This window comes from Amblyomma americanum, chromosome 11, assembly GCF_052857255.1.
Source record: "Amblyomma americanum isolate KBUSLIRL-KWMA chromosome 11, ASM5285725v1, whole genome shotgun sequence".
Classification (NCBI taxonomy): Eukaryota; Metazoa; Arthropoda; class Arachnida; order Ixodida; family Ixodidae; genus Amblyomma; species Amblyomma americanum.
In genome coordinates, this window is record NC_135507.1 from 16,158,388 (window position 1) to 16,172,548 (window position 14,161).

The following is a 14,161-nucleotide window of genomic DNA, read 5'->3' on the forward strand; positions in this document are numbered from 1 at the left end:
TAACTGAGTCAACAGAGACATTGCGAAAACCCGGCGACGAAATAACTTAGTGATGAAGAGCACTCGCCACCCTCCTCCCCCTCTCCACTGCACGCGAACAAGAGCGAGGAAACCAGAGTAGAATATTATCACCAAGAGGACAGTATAAAAGAAGACAATAAATACTACAAATGGCGTGCAGCATCCTGCTGTGTTATTCTCAACGTCCACAAGTACCCACGAAACAACGCCAACGATAGCAGCTGCACAAACTAGAGGGAAGATGACAATCTTCTTAATCAAGAACAAGTACAGCGGAATACATGTCCGAAAGACGTCAAAAATAACAAGTAAGCCGAGCGGAGAAGTCGGTCTGGCCGCTTTTGTTTACGCGTTCAAGAGGAGTACGAGGGGGTTCGGAGATTACTTGGTGTGCTCCAACGGCGGCAGCGTAGCTCCGAAATAGGAACGAATGTGATGGCCTCACCTCTGCAGGACACAGAGATGGAGAAGGCATTCTATTTGCAGGAACTGCCCCTATTAGTTTTCCTTCTATCTCTGTGTTCTCTACCGGAGGGCCCGTGAATCCAATTTCGGGACGTGCCACGTTCCGGCGGACGTGGCACCGTGCATTACTACCACGATAACGGTCGTGGCGTTATATCACCGTGTGATCACCATGAAAGGCGGAAAATATAGCTAAGGGCACGACGCTACCGCAGATATTGTTGCAGCATAGTTGACTCTTACCTTTGCGCCTTGACTCATTGTAAATGTAAATGAAATTGTTTGTTTAAGCCTTCTTGCAGACTTCTAATTTAGCCTATTCATTCGCAGTAAGATGTGAATAAATTCCTAGTAAACGCAGCCAGACTGTATGCGTATTAAACAAGAAAAAGGTGACATTTAAAAGAGCACCACCTTAAAGGTGTACGTATAGAATTAGTGAACCTGTTCAACAGCTTCAGATGCTAAAGCTCAGAGGAGGAATTGTAGCTTGCCTCATCTGCATTGCGGAAGAAACATAAGTCCCAAAAACTGATGGTAAGAAGTGAAACGAATGGGCTGTGAGAGTGATGCAGAGAAGTTGGTCACAAGGCAGTTCTACGTGTATATACTCTTTATAAACGGCTTTCGCGTAAATGCAACGCAGGGACAATCAGTATGGTAGGCAGGAAATGCAAGGTGCGGCGCACATACGCATTACCAAGTTCCATTGAGGTTCACGCATATGCTCACCGGCTACTGCTTATTTCTACAGTGGAGCCGCCGCGGTGGATCACTAGCTATGGCGGTCGGCTGCTGTCCCGAAAGATGCTGGTTCGATCCCGACCGCGGCGGTCGAATTTCTAACGTGCACTGTGCGATGTCAGTGCACGTTAAACAACCACAGGTGGTCGAAATTTCCGGAGCTCTTCACTACGGTGTTCCTCATAGCCCGAGTCGCTTTGGAACGTTAAATCCTCATAGACCTTATTTCCAGAAAGCATTATTTAAAAATGCCAGATTTTTTCACTACAAAGAATTTTGAAGTTGCCACGGACGTACGCAGGGCTTGAAGTCAAGAATTCTCGCGAAGCCTCACCCCCTCACCCCTCTCTCCTGCCTTCCCAACAAGTATTGAGAAAGGTATCTGAGACCCTTGGTGCTAGAATGTAGAGACTGCGTTAATCCGAAGCGTGAAACCATTTTTTATTCTTGTCAGGTGTCAGGGGTGGTGAAAAAATTTCTTCTCTATCGTTTCAAAAATTCCACGTGAGTTTTAGCAGGATTTATTAGCATGTTTTCTAAAACCCGAGGCGGAAAAAAATAAAATTTGGCAGAAGTAAACGAAGGCTGGAAGAAAAAAAGGAAACCAGTGGCCTCGCACCACGAGTCAGACCGCAGTTGCCCACTGAGCTCCAAGGCTACATAACGATACTCAATCAAAAGGGGTACACACACTGGCAGAGCGTGGTGATCTCTTTTATCCGGTCTGTGCCATAAACTGGGAAAAAAAACAACGACGTTTGAAAATTTCTCACCTTTCTATGAAGGGATGTGTAAAACACGACGCCAGCCGCTTTGCCTTTTTTCCTCGCTATATTGCTCTCCATCTGTTCTCGACTCATTTGAGACCCCCCCCCTTCGATGGAGCCATACTTCGACGTAAACCAGACGTTAACCTGTACAGCCTACGTAAACCTTTACAGGAGCCAGATGTAAACCTTTACAATACATTAATTCTTGAGTAAGTATCATCACCTGAAGACAGAGAACCGCCTGGCATGCGGGAGGTACGGATGGATGGATGGATGGATGGATGGATGGATGGATGGATGGATGGATGGATGGATGGATGGATGGACGGACGGACGGACGGACGGACGGACGGACGGACGGACGGACGGATGGACGGACGGACGGACGGACGGACGGATACGGCTGAACCCTTTAAATCGGGCGGTGGCTCATGCCACCTAGCCATGACTTGTGAAATTTTACTCTTGTCTTGATTTTAGCCACCAATCGTATAACCTTCGCTTGGTTACTTCTACCCGCTCAAAATCTACTTTCCCTTCACGGTCCTTAAACCCCAATGCCTTGGATAAATCAGCCCCGCTGCTTTCCTCTGCAGGGTGAAGCCCTACAGTGTTCGATCCTCAGCGCCGCTGGGTGCCCACCGGCGATACAATGCGTACTAGTTTTCGCCTTGCCTGGTGCTCGGTTTATTTAGGGTGAAATGCTTGGGAAATGGGTCTTTGACCCAACCTTGAGTAAAAGAAAAATACATTGTGCCATGGCACTCTTTGCCCACAGATGCCCTTGCGCCATAAAAATGAACCACCACCATCATCATCATCATCTGGAGAGAGAGAAACTCAAAACCCCTGCCTTTTGCCGACAGAAAATCAACAAATATCTGTAGCTCTAGGCAATTGCTCCGCGTTATTGTTATTGCTATTGTATAGACCCAAATGACTTAAGATGTTAATGAGCAGCCTCACCAATAAACGAGACTAAGTTTAGGATTAGCAGAATAAAAATAAGTTACGTTGATTCCATGCATTTGAATATGCTCTCATTCGTTTCTTTGTAGTCCGAAAAGTTTCGCGGCCGTTTTTCCGAGCGATTACGCGCAAAAAATGCATGCGCGCGAGTCAACAAAGTCATTAAATGGTGCGAGCGGCTCTGAGAGTCCCGCTAATAAAACGATTAGCTCTAGCCCGGTCGCTTTCACCGAAAGTGCGCGTCGAGATGGCCCCACTATACTGAGCCTCACCCAGACACGAACATCTTGAGATGTAGGCAGTCATCACAGCTCGCTCTGATGGAAGGGTACATAAATCGTGTGTCTGATATCGACGATCTTCCATCTACTGCCTTGAACAATGTCTTTCCGCTGTGGCGAGAGTGAAATTTCGAAAAGGACAGTGAAAACCGAACTCTTTGCAAGCACCTAATTGAGTACCTCCCGTTCTTCGAAGTCGTATCAAAATTAATGTTGCGCAAAGCTGCCATTGCATAGTGCCTGTAAATTAACATGTTTCAAGCATGAATTCAGCTGGTGTGTAGGGGCTCGGTAACATGTTGCGATTAGCAGAAGGCGATGTCGTATGGCGTGCGTCGCCATGCCCTGTAATACAGCCGCTCTCAGAATGTATGGTAGGCCTCATAAAGGTACCAGCAGCACTTGAGCGTTGCCGCTGCGTAGACCACTGCTACACTGTCATCAAAGCAGAGACGCTGTTAATGTTCAATCGTGCGGCTAGAACGACTTCTTAGACGCTGATGGCCGTTCCCGTAGGGTGACTGAATTCGACGCAGCCCTAGGTCTCCTGTCTAATTGCTTATCGATTTTCACCGGCATTCATATGCAATTCCAGAGGCATCGTGGTTACTTGCCTGTCGTGTTCCGCTCGGCATGTCATCTGCACTTGACCTGTGCTAAAGGTTCGTCGAGCTCAGATTGAAGCCTGAGCTCTGTCCGCACTGCTTGCGAGAGTTTGTTCTTACTCAATTACGAGTTGAGAAAATTCGGTTTTACTCAATCTCGTGTTCGATTGCGTAATAGAGCAAGATGCTGTATTGTGTTAAGTACAACAAAAAAAAGCACGATGTTTGAAGCGGTCCAGAAAGGAACACCGATCAAAGAACATCGTTCATTTAAACTCTGCTTCGTGCACCTGCGGTTCTCCAAGGAAACTACCGCACCGTGTCGCTGTCATGACTTTTCATTTTGTATGGTCAGTTTTTCGAAACACAAAAATTGCGATAAATGGGTAGCTATCTGAACGACATAACATTTATCGCTCCTGTAAAACTGAGTCATCATCATCGTCATCAGCGTGACTACGCCTACTGCAGGGCAAATGCCTCTCCCATGTCTATTCAATTAACACTGTCCTTTGCCAGCTGCGCCCACCGTATGCCCTCATCCGCCCACCTAACTTTCTGCTGCCCCCTGCTATGCTTGCCTTCTCTTTGAATCCGCTGCGTTACCCTTAAGGGCCAGCGGTTATCTTGCCTTCGCATTACATGCTCTTCTCAAGCCCATTTCTTCCTATTGATTTCGACTGGGATGTCATTAACCCGCGTTTGTTCCCTCACCCACAACGCCCGCTTCCGGTATCGACTCGAACTAGTGATTATGCGGTAGATCGCACGGTCCTAGCCGCGTTGTTGTATTGTACCGATATTTCTCCGTGACATGATAAGCTTTTCATTAAGGCTTGGCCGTTTTAGGCAAGTCACCCCTTTAACTCATCATCATTATCAATATCAAGGTTAAGGTCATTTGTGAAACTTGCGCTCTTTAATGATTGGTCGCTCGGGAAGAGCAAGCTGGGCCGCACAAGGGAACACCTGCCTATTGCAGGACAGTGGCGCATGCTTAACCGCTGCACCACTGCGCCAAGAGGGGTATGAGGGCTCTCAGGGATCTGCAATTATAAAGTAGAGAATGAATTTCTTCATATATGGGAATGATTTGCGCTCTAGCGTCATACCCTTAAGGCGGTGCTTAAGTGTCTCCTTCATTTTTTTTTACCTTTCTCAAGGATGTCATCTGCATAGAAGTACTTCAGCATACCTGGCACATCAAAATGGGCAATGCGGAAGCTTTAACGTTGCTGTCAGCTGAGGCGTTGCGCTTGTGAGTTAATGTTTTTGATAAGCATAAGTAATTGCATCCATAAAATGGCTTTCGAGATTGGCTGGGTTTTTATTTCCTTTTCTCCTATTCTCTTCCGGTGCTTTCAAAGAACAACCTCTGCATATAACTTTGCTCGAATCTGTACAGCCGCTTCGCCGAAGAGATACTGTGAGTGATACTCAAGAGAAATGACTCCAAACACTGAAATTGATAAGTAAACATGTTTCTACTTTACTTCTTGTCTATTTTTTCTGCCGCCGTGAAATACTATTTTCTCACAAGCCAGTCACCTGTACGGGAAAGCGATGATGGGCTAAGCTGGCTGGCAGGGGCTGTGCCTTTTTTCTCCGTCTAGTCCGGTTCTCGATCTCTTGGAGAAGCCGCTTTTCAGTGCCTTACTAGTCCCACTTTCGCACTTGCATTTTTTTTTGTCATGCGCAGGCTACGCTCCTACTTATTTTTAGCGACCGCACAAGCGCCAATGATTGAAAACGTAATTTGCCGCTTTGTTGGTTCTCGCTCTCATATTTTGCCCCATCTCTTCCTTGCGCGTGACTAATTATTTTCACGGTGACACTAGCACGCCTGCCCGGTGGGAACGCGGGATGAATTACTAGCTTCGCGGTAGCAGTACAGTGCCGGCCTGGACTACACGGTGTTGAGCAGAGCGGACGTGCGTTCTCCTGAAACCCTGCTATGAAACAGTTCCGTTATCATCGTTAGTGACGTCCGCCTGGATGACCAATCCAGCGAGGCCGATAGTAGGTCTAGACAGCAAAAACATATTTCCCGCAAATTCTGATTACTTCCGGTTTGCGGCACTTAGGTGGTATCTAATATTCGGTGAACTACAGCGCTTCCATGGTTTTCAGCTGGGAGCGGAAAAGCAAAATAGCAGACACGAACCAGCCTCTCGGCAAGAGAAACTAACCACACTACATCACATGGAAGGAAAGGTGCTGAGAGAGGCGCGTGCAATAGTATTATTTCTAAATATTTATATAATTCTTATCTGTGTTTGTATTGCAAGTGGGCTCTACTACTTCCTGAAACTGTGAACTATCCTGGCAGTCTGCAAGTTCGGTTGAACTGTAAGTACGTTGAATTATGAAAATGGCAACTGCGTTCTTCTATCTCAGGGATGTCTGTGTAATCGCGCATTTCACATATTGCCTCGATTCTAGGTTTGCTGCTGTGTCGATTAACGTAGTCGTGGAAAGTCGACATTAAAACAACTCTCCTTCACTGCACTCGCCTCTACAAACGGGCACTCACCGTTCCTTGAAGACCGGGTTAGCGGATGTCTGTGAGTGCGAATGTGAGGTCCAGGTTGAGGCTGTTGTAAGCTACAGGTAGTACTAAGGTCGACTACCTATGGCGCCGCTTATTGACCAAGCGATGCTTTATCAGCACTTGCACAAGCGCCCCTAAAACTCTTAAGTTGTCCCCGTCATGATATGTAGAGTGGTTAAGCACCCTGAAGATGCTTTAGAAGAAGCAGGGGATCATCCCTACATAAGGTAAACGATGCCTTGCGAAGTGCCATGCGGCACCCCTGCCCTCTTGAGACAAGCGACCAGGATCTGTCTCTCCGCTATTTTTGTCAGGGAAGCAAAGAAAATAATAATGAAAATCGACAGAAGCGCCAGGCGAGGAACGCAACGGAAAAGATGCCATTCGCTCATAACCTTTACTTAATTACCACCATCGGTAAATAAAGTCCTAGCGCGCACACCTAAAGTACTGCCATAGTATGCATGTAGTGTACTTTACAGAGAGCGAGCAAATACAAACCACTTGACTCCAGTGAAGCCGATATCCTTAGCCCGAATTTGGGCCTGTCCGCGTTATTATTATTGTAATTACAGGTAAGAATTAGTTTATAGGCAGAGGCAGTTAGCACACCGCTTTTGTAAATCCAGATAAAAGCTGTTCCACCCAGTCTCATCTCTGTGGATGGCACTCATTGATGTCCACGACCGAATGCAGATGCGGTAGCATTCCAAGCTTACAGGCTCGAATTCCGCAAATGCCTCTGCGATTCTAGGCGCGCTTAGAGAAGCTTCGATCGTCGCGGCGATATTGGATTCCCTTGCGCCTGGTACAAGTCAGAGCGGTGGCGTTAGCGGATGGCCTTGCTACGCACAATGTCGACCCCGGCTCAGCGGTGGAGTCGATCGCGTCTGCGTAGTATACAAACGGCAGGAGAGCAGCCCAGAGTCGTCTGTAATTAGCAGAGGCCTCGTCACCCGCGCTAATGAGAAACAAACGAGAAAAGGGTGAGGAGGAACCGGGCTTCTTTATTCTCCCTGTCCTGTTTATAGAGGCATGCGACGCAGCAATACGAACAACAACAGCAACAACAAAATAGAAACGGCAGAGCGAGGAGCCATTAGGTGAAAAGCTTTCGACTGCGCTGTGAGTAATCGTACTTGAGTAAACGGCGCACATCACTTTCCTCCCCTCCGACTTTCCCTCTTGCTGGTGATGCTGCATCGAAAGGTTTAACAATCAACAGTTTATCTACCAAAGCCAGATGACAAGTGATGATTTCCTTTACATTTCCTTCGCATCAGTTTCCACCACCACTTCCCTCATGGCTTGGCGGAGGTGCCCCGTATGAGTTTGGATGTTGATTAAAAGGGAAAGCTCTTGAACTTTTTGACATCGATATGTGCTGTGCAGTTTACTGCATAAGGATGCGGTAGAACTAGTGCTGACACGTCTCTGCCTCGGCGTGGTGCGACATCTGCAGTAGTCATTGCGGAAGAGAATACCCTTAATATGGCGTTCCGTACTTTTTTTAGACGAATACTGAGGAGTGACTGCGAGCCAAACAGAATAAAATAGGTTATCGTAGCTACGCAACCAACAATCACAAACATTGACCACAAACGCTGGCGGTCATCGTAGCGATGTCAAGAACTCTGTTGATTTACAGCAAATTGTTTCGCAGCTAGCAGCACAAGCAAACAGAATAAATTACAAAAAGTTTACTTCATTTCTGTACTACGCCGTTTGGTGGAACGATATCGTGGACATCAACTGAACTTCAATTCCTATGTGGCTTTCCTTAGTTCCGCCCTCTTTTGCTAAGCCAGTATGCCAGAAATAGCCTTCCTCAGTGTAATTGGATAGCTTAGGTGGGACACCTGAGTCCTTCCAATTAGCTAGAGATTACTAGAGCTATCGGCTAATCGATACCGTGAAAGGAGCATCCGCGCTTACCTTCTGCACTCTTTGGTTATTCCGAGCATGCTGCCTGACCCCTATTCTTTTGGTTTTCCATTAGTGAGGCTAATGCCTGGCCCTACGCTAACGAACTGTCTTTAAATATAGCCACAGGCAGGCGCTCGAAAACTGACCCGATGGATTGGACAAATAATTAGAGTCGACGTCTATAGCCAGCTCTGCGCCCTACTTGTTTTGGCAGCACATACGAGACGTCGTTTAGCTCGTAACGCGTTTATGCCAATTTCATGCACCTTACAACAAGGAACTGCAGAAGAAAGAAGAAAACCTTGGTTGCAATTTGCCCAATTTTTCTTTTTCCAAATTCTTCAGTTTGCGCATCAGGAATCATGCCTCCTCTTTTTCTGCCCGCATCCCTGCCGGGAACTATGTGGATTCCAGTAATTTGTGACAGGGCGTCACGTGATATGGAAACCCCAAGTCGAAGAAATGATTTATTTAAAAGTTTGAATCCTTCTTTACCCTGCACTAAAGGCGGCAACTATTGACTGCGAACCATAAATCACATCCGTAATTCCCGCTGGACAGGCTTTTAACTCGAATAACATTTCGACCAGGTTCATGTCAGTTAGAAGGCCGTTTCACTGTTTGCAAAAGGGATAGAAAGAGAACGAGGAATGACCTACCTTCTGCACACTAGAAACACCGCACGTATGCCGTGATCCCCGAAGACTTGGGTTAATTCTTTCGACGCTTGGATGAACGTAGGGCCTTGCCTTCCACTGACGGTCGCTCGTTTAGTTAGCGTCCAAGAAGTGGCGCAGCGAGGTCGAACAACTTATTTTAGACACAGACCCGCTGACATGGAGCTATCACTATTGTGCTGTCGAAAACCGTCGCACTTGCACCGCTCACTCGACGACTGCTGCAATCAGAAAGTCCTTTCGTAGTAGGCGGATGATATCTTGAGCTTCGTTCTCAAGAAGAGAAGCGTGGTATTCGGAGAAGAGATAGCCTGTGCTTAGTAATTAGAAGTTTTCGTCCAAGTCTGCTGTAGCATCAAGTCCACCTGTAATTGAAAACAAAGAAAAAGCCTAAGCCAAAGCGCCAATAAAGGTTAGTTGGTTGGACATGGTGTTTAGTTAGGGCGCTACCACTCACAGTAAAGACGACGGTTAAAGGGGCGAAGAACGGCGATTGCGAAAACAGACTGCGCACTGACTACTGCTGTTTATTCAGAAAATAAGGCGCTGCTAAACAGTAGGTGAATAAACAGTAGCTGCCAATGTGCGCTTTGTTTTTTGTGGTCTTCGTGTCTCGTCCCTTTCTTAACTTTGGTGTGGCCTGTCAGGGGTAGCGCGCTAATCAAACATCTAAATCAACATCGATTTATTCGTTTGCTGCCACCACACTTCACTGATCACGCCAGTTTTGAAGCCCAAAATGTGATCCATGTTTAGGACTTCGGCACGCTCAATGGCACACGACCAGTTTGAAACTGTGCCTGTCGAAGAAGGTACTCATTTTTCCTTGATTGCTGTTCGGCGCAGGCGATAAACAACATCATTGTTTACAGATGCGCCCACTTCTGATAGGGTCGTGAAACAGCTACGAAAGAGACGTCTAGATATTGAAACGTAGTTTTGCAGCTGCTATTGTTTGAGCACTGTCATCAAGAAATCAAACCAACCTAATCTTGGTTCACATCAACAACATCGGCTAAGGCCTCGAAGGATGCTTTAGCCCACATGTTTTAATCTCTTCATAGTTCTCGCTACAACTTAAGTCGAGGATTTCTTTTTCTGGAGTGTACTGATATTCGGTAACATACAGACCTCCGCGATGTAGGTAGAGTAAAGAGTGTGTGTCGGGCTCTTATAAACACACGCCTAAGCGAAGTATAGTTTCTTTTGCTTAGCGAAAGGTGAAAACATAGTGTGAAAAGTCTCATGCATTTTCTCTGCACGAAGATGCCTCACTGATAGTAATGTTTTCTCTGGCACACCTATAGCTTCTTTCTTGAAGCAATGATTATTCTTTGAACCTTCCCTGTCTGAAGTTAGTGACCGGCCACGGTGGCTCGTTGTTAGGGCGCTCAACTGATAAGACCTAGGACGTGGGTTCAATCCCCGATGCGACGGCCACTTTTCAATGCAAAATGCAATAACTCCTCGTACTTTGCGTTGCCACTGCATGTTAAAGAACCACAGGAGGTTGAAATTATTCAGAAGCCCCCCCTCCCTACATCGTCGCTTATAGCCTATCTGTCGCTTTGGGACATTATGCCTTACATACTAAATCATTTGTTAAAGTAAGTGACGCCAATTAAAGAGACTGAGCAAAATTTGCGAAGCTGAGCGTTCTAAAATATCGCGCCAAAAAATAGCCACCCACTCTTTTTATTCGAACAGCTTATACACTGGGTACCACATGATACTATCGCATCGAGTTCAGACTTCCATTAAGTTCGGGTTGGCACATCGACCTGTCGAGAGCCTTTGCGGAAGCTTATCTCACAGTGTGTCCTTAGGAAAAAAATTCATTGGTACCCCGAGAGGGACAGGTAATCGCACCCCCCCCCCCCCAAAAAAAACAAAACAAAACAAAACAAAACAAAAGCTAAGCATTAACTGACTGTGCTAATCAAGGACCCAACCTTAATCATAGAGCTTCTGGCGCGGCACTGTATAAATTGTAACGCAAACCATTGAAATTGGCAAGGATCCGTTGTACGTTGCAAGAGCACTGCAGGGCATCAACTGGGCTTTGAAGAATTTACGGAACAAGAGATTTTAATATAAGCTGTGGCATGCATCTATATTCTGGGATTTTTTCCACGAACGAACCTATATGTGAGTCAGCGCGGCGGATGACGTTAATATATACTTGAAACGAGCTCTTGCAAGGAGCGTGGTTTTGAATCGTGAGCTGATTCCTCATGAGCGACACAGCGCTTAATTGCTTGAAAAGATACTATAATTAGGGCCTGTTCTTGCAAGATAAAATAGCCTACTTTATTTCATAATGAGAAACACAGGTACAGGGAGCACGCAGTCAAGAGTGGCGCCAACTACTAACTTATGTTTATTTTCAATTAGCCCGTTTTTAATCAGTGCATGATTTAGCAGGTGAAAATACAACATGCCACTGGTAACAGGAGATCTCTATTAAAAACGTGTGCTATGAGAATCGGCCGCATCCAATAATTGGATTGACACCAGGTCTTGCCCCTGTGCCTCCATCTGCGCTAAAAATAATTCATTTGGTTGTTTGACAGCGGAAAATAAGATAAAAAAATTATGAACCCGGATGTTGCCCGTTTCTTCTCGAGTTATAGCTCTTGGCGTGCCGTATGATTCCTGTTAAATCCGCTCTCTTGCGCGTGGAGAGGGAAAGAAAGAAAATGAAAAGCTAGATAACTGATATGCGCTTTATTGTTCTCGCAGTGTTGAGCAGTGCCAGATGATAAAATGAACAATAAAATTGCTATACAAAGGAGGCGGAACCTTCTATGGTGAAGAAACCCATTAGGATTCGATCGAAGTGTTTACTTTTCTACTAGTAGCATCGTTCCAACGTTTAGAACAATGAGTGTTCCCCGAGCAGGAGCTTCGAAAACCAATTCGCTTCAAGCATTACTTTTTTTTTTTTAAAGTTGCAAATAACATTTATGATTGGGGCTGCGCGTATTTTAAAAAGATGTCATTTTAAAAATACACCTTGAAGAACACCCATAATGCATCCTTTAAAGATTAATGATCTCAAAGCGCCATTTTTTGTAGAACTTAATGGCAGCAGTGTCCAAGGTGCAATTTACGAAACAGTCTGTGTGGACAGAAAAAAAGAAAGAATGCTTGTGTTTGTGAAATTGCACAATTCTATTTGAAACGATAAATTTTGAAAAAATAGAATACAACTGAGCGGTGGTAATTTTTTATCAGCGCCAGAGCACTTCGCAACTAGGGGTCAGTAATAAGTTACGCTGGTTATTTATAGGCCCTAGCATCAAGCACATATCCAGCCATTGTTCATTGAGTGCACTAAGCAGCGTTTAAAACGATTTGAGCGCTTTTGAATTTGCTCGGTTTATAAAGGTTTTAAAGAAGCGAACCAGGAAACAGTTATATCTCTGAAGAAACGTCAGCCTGGGTACTGCTGCGTAGTGTTTTGAATGCTGAGACTGAATGGACGCCGAACTAGATTACGCATTTCACTCGGTTTCTCATTGGGCCTCTTCAGCACAGAATAAAATCGCGCAGTGATTCTACCCGTGTGTTTTCAAACAGTCTCAAAACATTAAAATTTCTCCGGGTTTTTCACCTGATTTTCACAGTAACATCCTTAATGAATTCAGAAGTACTTAATGCAGCAGTCAGCATGAAATAGTAATCGCGACTGCAGCGAAGGTTTACATTCCTGGGCAAAAAAGACAACGCAAAATAAGTAAGTTTTAAAGAACAGCTCCAGATGCTTTTCTAGGCACGCCTATATTAACGAAGATTTTACCTTTAGTTCTCCTTTCTCGATTTTATAAGATCACGCAAGCTTGCGACATTTAGTTTCTTCTAAATCAACTGTCAGGTCGGCTACTTTTGTGACCGTAGTTCAGAAGATTTCTGAGATCAGCACTGTGTTGTTAACGACGCACTACTGTCGGAGTGTTGGTTGCCGCTTACGTGATAAATATTCTCTGAACTGCATTAAAATATTACTTTTCATGAGCAGAGCCGCCACCTGCCATTGATATTTCATCCATTCGACATTACTGAAATGGTTTTGCCGACCATGTTTGTCGGCAAAACCTGTCATTCATGGCGATGAGTCATCGGTGAGTCACCGTGGGTCATCACCCTTCTCGGTCACTCGACTCTTGGAACTTACGATCCTTACGATCCTATGATTCTTCCACATTCCCGCTACACAGCTCAGCGTGATATGACGCCGCTATATAGGGAGATCACAGGGCCTGTTGCCACCGCCCACATGATCTATTCACGAACAGAACCTCCAAATACATTATTTCTTCTCTTTACACACTCTAAACATGAATACATTTACATGGGGGTAAAAAGAGATAAGCTGTCTTCTAGCGCACTCCCTTTATAAAAGGGCGTGTACTAGAGCACAACCAACTTCTTTTTTTTTACTCCTTTCTGCTTATAGTGCACGTTCAGGTAGCACTGAAAATAGGTATCACCAAGCTACGTGACTGTCCTTACATTTTTTTCTAGCCATGTCGCTTTGGTTATCTTACCCAAGAAACTCGCCGCTAATCTTCATTGCTTTCGCCGCTTCGGCTCATAATGGCCAGCAATTACCGCGCAGGCGTCTTTACGCCGCTCATAAGAAGCGCTCGCCGCGCTTTGCGCTTCCTTAATTAGTAGGATGCGCCTGCGTGCAACAGTGACGCAACGAGTGCGTGGCGGAAATTTCGAAAATTCGGCGCTTAACTTCCTGACGCGTTGGTGTTGGCGAGCCGAGGTCTGTGAAGGCACGGTCCCAAATTAGCAAGGAAAGTGCTCGTTAGAATGCCCCATGTAAAGTACTCGCGACCTGCTGCGCCTAGAAAGGCGCTCAAGGGTACGGTCTCGTTGATAAGTCAGTAATTACAGCACGATGGACTCGACACACGCGTTAGTGCGAAATGATGATGACAAATTTCGGATTTAAGGAACTGGCACAAATCTAGGTCCCAAACTTACGAGTTCTTCAATAAACGCTGATTGTTGTGAAACGGTGATTGTTCGGTATAGCTAATTCCGGATCACACATACTGTATTTACTCGAATATTAATTGTAACATTCCATATGTCAGCACTCACAACAAATTCGGGAACCTAAAACTAAAGCCACTTC

At 45.5% G+C, this 14,161-nt stretch overlaps 1 protein-coding gene across 5 annotated transcripts in view; it reads right to left on the minus strand.

The window, feature by feature from the left end:
- LOC144109941 (inaD-like protein) overlaps positions 1–14,161 on the minus strand; it is a 472,911-nt gene that overhangs the window by 28,444 nt on the left and 430,306 nt on the right. For all 5 annotated transcript variants that reach the window (XM_077642714.1, XM_077642718.1, XM_077642715.1 and 2 more), the window contains one exon: positions 8,992–9,374. The gene's annotated coding sequence lies outside the window, so the exon portion shown is untranslated. The remainder of the gene's footprint in view (positions 1–8,991; positions 9,375–14,161) is intronic.